Consider the following 9,352-nt stretch of genomic DNA (forward strand, 5'->3'; position numbering starts at 1 on the left):
GGTAGATGATGGAGATAAAGACGATCAAGGAAATACTTCCAGTAATCAAGTTCAAGATGAAAAAAAAAAAAGCAAGAGGAAAGAGTATTTACACCGCCACAAGTCAAGCCATATGCGCCTCCCATTCCTTTTCTAGATACAGTTGATAAGTTACCTAAAGAGGCTGTTGATATGGAAAATCCAAAGAAACTCATTGTGTGTAATACCCCGTACTTTGATATGGTGGCTAATAAAGTTTATCGGATGCCAATTGAGGTTAATTAGAATGTTTAAAAGTGATGAAAGGTGAAAAAAATAGTTTGGAGAAAAATATTTCGCGTGCGAAGAAATAACAATTGAATAATAATATTTTTATTGAGAATAAATTAGCAAGATAAAAAATGATTCAGAAGTGAATCAGGGCATAATAAGACATTTTGGATGCCAAGGAGACACGTGAAAAATTTTAGAATAAAATAATATTAAAATATTAATATTTGATTCAGTGTCAAAATTTTTCATGAAGAAGGAGAATATGGTCAATTTAAGTGGGGGAGAAGAATAATGATGAAATTTCAGAGAAAAATGGCATTAATGGGGCTCGTATGTCTTTATTAAATAAAGTTAGCGTGGGTAAGTAAATATTTAAATATTATGATGATACTGCGTTGAACTATAAACTTGATATTTTATTGGTACAAGTGTTAAGGAAGAAAAATAGGAAGAAATTGAAATTAAAAGATTGCGGGAGGACTTAATTAAAAATGATGAAAACTTTAGAGGGCAAAATAGTAATTTTACCATTAGTTTGGTCAAAGCTTCCTTTGGAAGCTTTGACCTTTCACCTTTATCCTATGGCCGGCCATCATGTCCAAGGCATTATCTTCCTTTTTCTTCTCCTTCCAACGCCATTTTCATCCTCCACCATAAAGATCAAGCTTTTTCCATTTTCTTTTCCTTCCTTTCTTTTCATTTCTTCTCCTAACTTCTTGGACACCAAACCTGCAGCTTTTAACTCCATTTTCCAGCACAACTAAACCTTGGGAGAGAGAAAGAAAAATCTCTCTTTCTTTCCTTTATTTTCTATTTCTACTCCACCATCACCAACACTTGAATTTTCAACTTCAAATCTCCATTTTTAAGGCTAAAAGGTATATATTTTCAACTCTTGGAATTTATGAATTTATGGGTTATATTTTCAGATTTTATTTCCTAACTTCTTCAAATTCTTTTTCTTGGAAATATTAGGTTTTTGTTGATCTTTATGCCTTCAAGCTCACCAAGGTAAAAAACCTTTAAATTGGAATAGTTGATATGATGGGTTTGAGAATTAAACTAGAATTCTAGGTTAAAAATTAGGCTAGAATGTAGTTTATCAAGCGTATGCTTATTAGAATTATTAAGTTTGAATTTATGATATATTTGAAGCTATTATTGTTTATTGGCAATTATAGGTTTTAATGGTATTTCGAGACTACTTGGATTAAGATTTTGTTAGATGGCATCGTTAGGGTGAGTGAACTTGCATTTAAAAATGTTTTGGGATAAATGCACATGTGTTTGAATGAATCATTTGAAAACTTAATTTGTCTTTGCTTTAAAATGTGCCTGGGAACAAGCCCTTGATGAAATGTCTTTACGTTGTGAAATTGTGCAATGTGATTAACTTATGTGTTCCTATATTATGCGATATGTATAACGTGATGAATTACGTATTTGAAATATTATGTTGAATTGCCAATTGATTTGTGACATGTGATGTATTGTTATGCAAAGATTCTTGTTACATATTGTTACATGTGCCATGCATTGAAATGTAATGTTGAATGATAGTTGTAACCGCGCGTAAGCGGTGTGGGAAAGCACATGCTTGTGATGATGTGGTGTGCAAGTGCACATGATGATTCCAGCTATGTGTGGTGTGAGAGTGCATAAGAGCTGATGAGCCGGTGGTTATATGTGTCACGACCCGAAACTCCCATCAAGCCCGTGACAACCGCCGCGAAGTCTCACCAAACATTCTTTACCCTGAATGCTGACCGAAACCTCGCAAGGCTTTCGTATCAATTTTCTTACCTCCCCTGGGATCGACAGTAACTAAAATCGTGTTTTGAAATGATATGGACCATTTTCCCATCCAAAAACAATAAAAATTTATTTCTGTCTCACAGGGGTATTTTAGTAATTTTTTTTCAAAAATACCGAAATCCGCTAAAAACATGGTGTAAAAGCTAAATATGTTCATACATATTTTAAATCAAAAAACTGAAGTATAAAATTACTTTTACAGTGACACGTGTTCCCCCAACTAACCAAGAAGGTGTAAGGCTACGAACCCTTACTTTCTAGAATGCAACTCCGAGATTAATTCTCGTCTTAATTAACTATCAACAAATTGTCCTGAGCCTGAAAAATGAATAGGAAGAGCGGTGAGATTACATAATCCCAGTGAGTAAACAATTACCATCAAAAGCATCTAAAGCCGAGTAGACGGAGACAATATAAAAACGTTATGTCTCAATAATGTTCAAAACTCAAAATTCGTTTCAATTTATACCAAACAAATTCTTTTCGTCAAAATTTCCAAGCTTATGAATTTCTTAAACTTGGCTCCTGCCAGAATCATTCTCGCAGGTACCTTCGTCAAGGTATCCCACTGAGACCGCCAAGGCTGTTAAATGTCTGATACCCATAAACATGTTTTCGCATCTGACACACAGCCGTTCCTTGGCGTTGGTTGAGTCTGACTCTCACGTGGTGGCCCGACCGTGAGGTGCACTCAAATCTTACCTTAGGAGATACTTTATGCAACATCTCTCCCTGGAGGTAAGTATATAATTGGGTTATCGTTCCCTTCTCATAGGCAGTCCACGGAAACCCCCACCACTGCAGTGACCATTTAATATGCCACCAGACTCATAAAATTTTCAGTAGCATAATAGGGCGAATAAAATTTAATCCAGTCTACCGAGACCAATCCAAAATTGTTCATATATTTCATGCCAACCCCAAAAATTTAGCCATCATGCTACCATAGTGTCATAAGCCACAATTTCAATAACATATAAAATCATAAATTCAACACAGTCTTCATATACTCAATTTTCTCAAAACAATATTTGATTTCAAAGCCATTATAAATCCCATTTTTATTAAAAAACATTTTAATTGGAAAACATAATACTTTATAATTTAAACTCACCATTTAATAAAAGCATCAAACAAGTATAATTACTCTAGATATTTAAGACGATAAATTGTCCATTCACAGTATTAGGAGTAGAAATACTCCTATTTTCAGTCCGTGAGTACAGTCCTTTACCCGTATCCAATGGCTCACCACCTAGCCATAATCCATGACACATATTCCAATTAAATTGTGTCTAGCAGTCATAAGCTATTTCAGGCTTGATATATATATATATGCATGATGAAAAAATGCACAGGTAGCCATCTAGACCCGGTATTGGCTTAAGTCGATTTTTCATTCGATAAATTGGCCAATGTGTCCAATTTTTCTCCAACTTGCTCCATTTCTTTTCCAATCCCTCAATTCACCAAACACAAACTAATTAACACACAATTAGGCAAAATTTATCTTCATTTTTCTTCTTGGAACTTTCGACCAACAATGGTACACTAACTTCGTGATTTTTCCTACTTAATTTTCTCTCAATAATTCATTAATTCCTACACCAAAAACTATTATTTCTTAATCAAATCACCTAGAATAACATTCCACTCTTCCTCATTATTCACTTAGAGAATTTGGCTATTAATGGACACTAAACCTTTGGTGGTTTTCTTCACTTGTTTTCATGCTACACATCATTAATCACCTAAAAACACTAACATACCTAAAAATCAAACCAATCCAAGATCATTCTCTCTCCATACCCATTTTAACCAGCCATGAATTCACCATAAAAGCATGCTTTTCAACCATGGAAATTAAGGGAAAATGTGTAGGAAAAATAGTTCATAAACTAAAATCAAGAAATTTTACCTTTTTTCACTTGATTTTCTTGAAAATCCACACTTTTCTCTTGAATTTCTTTCCACCTAGGGTTTGTTCTTCTTTTCCCCTTTATTTTCTTGCCAAAGCCGACCCTTATGAGAGAGAAATGGTGGTGTGGGCTGATTTTTATAGTTAAATAATATAATAATTTAAACTTGCCACATGACATTCCATGATTGGTCTATTTTTTTTAATTCTTACCTTTTAAGCTTTAAATCTCCACCACACATTATTCAAGGGTCAAAAATGATGATGGGTGAAGACCTTGTGCTAGAAAAATGCTTTGGGGGTGCAAAATTACCGTTTTGCCCCCGAGGTGGCAAAATTACCATTTTACCCCTATACTCTAAATTATATCGAAATTAAAATTTTTCACTGCTAAATCTCAAATCATACTCCAATAAGTCAAATGGGGCAAAAAAAATCTTTTTTAAAAATTTCCATTTTGTCCTCAGGTGGTAAATGACCATTTTGCCCCTAGATAGTGAAACTTTCTGTTTGACTCCAAATTGATCCTTGAACTCTGAATTACCATTTTGAGTCATCCCTAGACTGTGAAACTCTTAATTTCACCTTAAAATTCCTATTTGAACTAGTTCGAGGCTTAATTGACTTAATGGTACCATTAGGGGCAATATCGACTTTTAACGATTTTTCGAACTTCCTAAATATGCAAACATTCTATTGAGTATGTAAATGACGTCGTAATTATTTTATAGAATAAGGTTTGACAACACTACCCCCCTTAAAATAAAATTTTATCCTCAAAATTTCACTTATCGAACTCAAAGAAAAGGTGGGGTATTTTCTTCCATTATTTCCACATACTTCCTGTTTATCTCACAGGTATGAAATATCAATCTTCTTAATCGTATTAATCCATCTCGTACAGCTTAACCATGCTATAGATCATATTTCCTTGATCATCTCCTCGACTATTTCCCAAAGTCTCTTATGTTCACATAGTTCAATTTCTGATAAAATTTCTTATCATTGTACTACCTACATCACTCATCATATATTAAGTATGAATCTTAATTCACTAAAAATCATTCTTCATTTTAGTTGATCACAATATCAACCCCACATATGTGTATATGCCTTATAATCCCATTTATGTTTCCAAGATCTACCTTGATTTGATCATTGAATATGATGCAGTATCACAATTCCTCAGAGTCATCCCTTTGTCCTCAATCATCTTTCATGCCTCTATATTGCTTTGTATCCTTCTTGTACTTCGACATTAATTTGTTACTTAAGATTTCAATTCATTTGAACTTTGTATACCTTAAGTATTTTTGAGTTCTAATTTCCACAATATAATAAGAATTTCTTACAGCAATATTCCTTATGAACTCATTTACTATATTATTCTTGAAATCTTTATTTACACGTCCATCACTTGGTATTTACATCTCCTATCACTATCTTACACCTTCATCTAACTTTTCACTCACTTTTTCCAGATCTGACTCGTGCTTCATCTTCTGTTACAGCGAAAACTCTTGTTGAAGAACGAGTCAATGGCCTCAAAGGTGATTGTGCTGGGGTGTTGCTACCCATTTCAAACCGTACAGTTGCCCCCTACCTTGGGGGTACTCTAGAGGAATCTCTCCTCTGCATATCCGTATGAGCTAGTGGGGATGAAGCAGCTACCGTAGTCCGTCCTAATTGTGAGCAGTCACTCCTAATGTGGCCCAACTGACCACAATGAAAGGATCTTATGCCCCAACAAACCCCAACATGATATCTCTCACATTTTTCGCATTTATCAGAACCTCAAGAACTCTTCTCGGAAGTAGTCATCCCAGACCCACTAAATCTCGGAGGTCTTTGCTGTGACTGCGAAAATGAAGGTTGGGAAGATGTTACTGAAACAAAGGTATTACTTCCTGATACAAGTGAATCCTTGCCCTTTTTTGGTGGCTGGCTAGAGGATACACTCGGATTCCTCCTCTTTGCATACTCAGTTCGCATTCTTCTATTTTCATTTGCGAGCTTCTTAGCCCTTAAAGCCATTTGCACTACTTCCTTATGCGGCTCCTTACCAGTCACTGTCATCCGCTCTCGAATCTCATTATGGAGCCCTTCCTCAAAATAATTGGCCTAATCCTACTCAGATTTCACTAGATCTGGCACATATAACATCAGCTCGTTAAAACTAGCCTCGTACTCCTTTATCGTTAAATTCCCCTGTTTCAAACTCAAAAATTCCCTTTTCTTTTCTTTCTGATGGAAATAAGTAAAATACTGACCATCAAATTCTCTTAGGAAGTCTGATCAGGTCAGAGGAGTAATGGAAGGAGATTTTACTGAATTCCACCATGTACAAGCCCTCTTCTCCAATAATCTTGTGGCCACCATTAATTTCATATCATCATCCAATTTCATATCCACAAATGTCTCCGTTACCTGAGTAATCCAATCTTTAGCTGCGGTTGCATCCAAATCACCAACAAAAGAAGTGCAACCCAACTGCCTAGCTTTCTTAAGCTTTTTGGAAATGGAGACATCTGGCATTAGTGGTGGAATAGGAGGTAATGGTGGTGGCACTGGAGATACTGCTGGGGGAATAGCAAGAGAGACTTGACCAGCTTGAGCCTGGCCCGTAATGACATTAATAAAAGCTACTAATGCTTGGATTGCCTCAGGAGACATGGTAGGAACACTAGGAGTAGTAATAGGTGGTGGAGGAATCTCAGTAGGCTCAGTAGCAGGTGCTGCTCGAAAAATAGGTGCAATCGACTCTTTCTCCACGAGATCTAGCTGACTAAGTCTAGTACGGCATCTTCCCCTCCCTATTAACCTATAGAGAGGTAGACACCCACGTCGAGGAGGCATGGTACTCTACAATAAGAAATAGAATGGACTTAGATGATTTTAGATTTTATATGCAACTAACTCGATCTAACATAATTTAACTTGACTTGGGGTCACGCAGTGTCGGTGTGAATTCTTAAAATAATTTTTAAAACCAAAAGCCCTAATATCTTTAAAACCAAAAGCTCTGATACCACTTAAATTGTCACGACTCGAAACTCCCATCGAACCCGTGACAACCGCCGCGAAGTCTCGCCAGACATTCTTTACCCTGAATGCTGACCGAAACCTCGCAAGGTTTTTGTATCAGTTTTCTTACCTCCCTTGTGATCGACAGTAACTAAAATCGTGTTTTGAAACGATATGGACCATTTTTCCATCCAAAAACAATGAAAATTTATTTCTGTCTCATAAGGGTATTTTAGTAATTTTTTTTTCAAAAATTCTGAAACCCACTAAAAGCATGGTGTAAAAACTAAATATGTTCATACATACTTTAAATCAGATAACTGAAGTATAAAATTACTTTTACAGTGACACGTGTGCCCCCAACTGACTAAGAAAGTGTAGGGCTACGAACCCTTACTTTCTAGGATGCAATTCTGAGATTAATTCTCGTCTTAATCAACTATCAACAAACTGTCTTGAGCCTGAAAAATTGATAGGAAGAGGGGTGAGATTACATAATCCCAGTGAGTAAACAATTACCATCAAAAGCATCTAAAGCCGAGTAGACGGAGACAATATAAAAACGTTATATCTCAATAATGTTCATAATGCAAAGTTCGTTTCAATCTATACCAAACAAATTTTTTTCGTCAAAATTTCTCGGTTTATGAATTTCTTAAACTTGGCCCCTGCTAGAATCATTCTTGCGGGTACCTTCGTAAAGGTATCCCACTGAGATCGCCATGGCTGTTAAATGTCCCATACCCATAAACATGCTTTCGAATCTGACACACAATCATTCCTTAGCATTGGCTGAGTCTTACTCTCACGTGGTGGCTCGAACGTGAGGTGCACTCAAATCTTACCTCAGGAGATACTTTATCCAACATCTCCCATTGGAGGTAAGTATATAATTGGGTTACCGTGCCTTTTTCATAGGCAGTCCACGGAAACCCCCACCACTGCAGTGATCGTTTAATATGCCACCAGACTCATAAAATTTTTAGTAGCATAATATGGCGAATAAAATTTAATCCAGTCTACCGAGACTAATCCAAAACTGTTCATATATTTCATGCCAACCCCAAAAATTTAGCCATCATGCTACCATAGTGTCATAAGCCACAATTTCAATAACATATAAAATCATAAATTCAACACAGTCTTCATATACTCAATTTTTCCAAAACAATATTTAATTTCAAAAATAGTACAAATCTCATTTTAATTAAAAACATTTTAATTGAAAAACATAATATTTTATAATTTAAACTCACCATTCAATAAAAGCATCAAACAAGTATAATTACTTTTGATATTTAAGATGATAAATTGTCCACTCATAGTATTAGGAGTAGAAATACTCCTATTTTCAGTCCGCGGGTACAGTCCTTTACCCGTATCCAATGGCTCACCAACTAGCCATAATCCATGACACATATTCCAATTAAATTGTGTCTAACAGTCATAAGCTATTTCAGGCTCAATATATATATATATATATGCATGATATATAATGAAAAAATGCACGGGTAGCCATCTAGACCCCGTATTGGCTTAAGTCGATTTTTTATTCGATAAATTGGCCAATGCGTTCAATTTCACTCCAACTTGCTCCATTTCTTTTCCAATCCCTCAATTCACCAAACACAAACTAATTAACACACAATTAGGCAAAATTTATCTTCACTTTTCTTCTTGGAACTTTCGACCAACAATGGTACACTAACTTCGTGATTTTTCCTACTTAATTTTCTCTCCATAATTTATTAATTCCTACACCAAAAACTATTATTTCTTAATCAAATCACCTAGAATAACATCCCATTCTTCCTCATTATTCACTTAGAGAATTCGGCTATTGATGGACACTAAACCTTTGGTGGTTTTCTTCACTTGTTTTCATGCTACACATCATTAATTACCTAAAAACACTAACATACCTAAAAATCAAACCAATCCAAGATCATTCTCTCTCCATACCCATCTTGACCAGCCATGAATTCACCATGAAAGCATGCTTTTCAACCATGGAAATTAAGGGAAAACGCATAGAAAAAATAGTTCATAAACTAAAATAAAAAAATTTCACCTTTTTCCACTTGATTTTCTTGAAAATTCACACTTTTCTCTTGAATTTCTTTCCACTTAGGGTTTGTTCTTCTTTTCCCCTTTATTTTCTTGCCAAAGCTGACCCTTATGAGAGAGAAATGGTGGTGTGGGCTAATTTTTATAGTTAAATAATATAATAATTTAAACTTGCCACATGACATTCCATGATTGGTCCATTTTTTTTAATTCTTATCTTTTAAGCTTTAAATCTCCACCACATATTATTCAAGGGTCAAAAATAATGATGGGTGA

This window comes from Theobroma cacao, chromosome 10 (assembly GCF_053813885.1).
Source record: "Theobroma cacao isolate CCN51 chromosome 10, ASM5381388v1, whole genome shotgun sequence".
In the NCBI taxonomy this organism is placed as follows: Eukaryota; Viridiplantae; Streptophyta; class Magnoliopsida; order Malvales; family Malvaceae; genus Theobroma; species Theobroma cacao.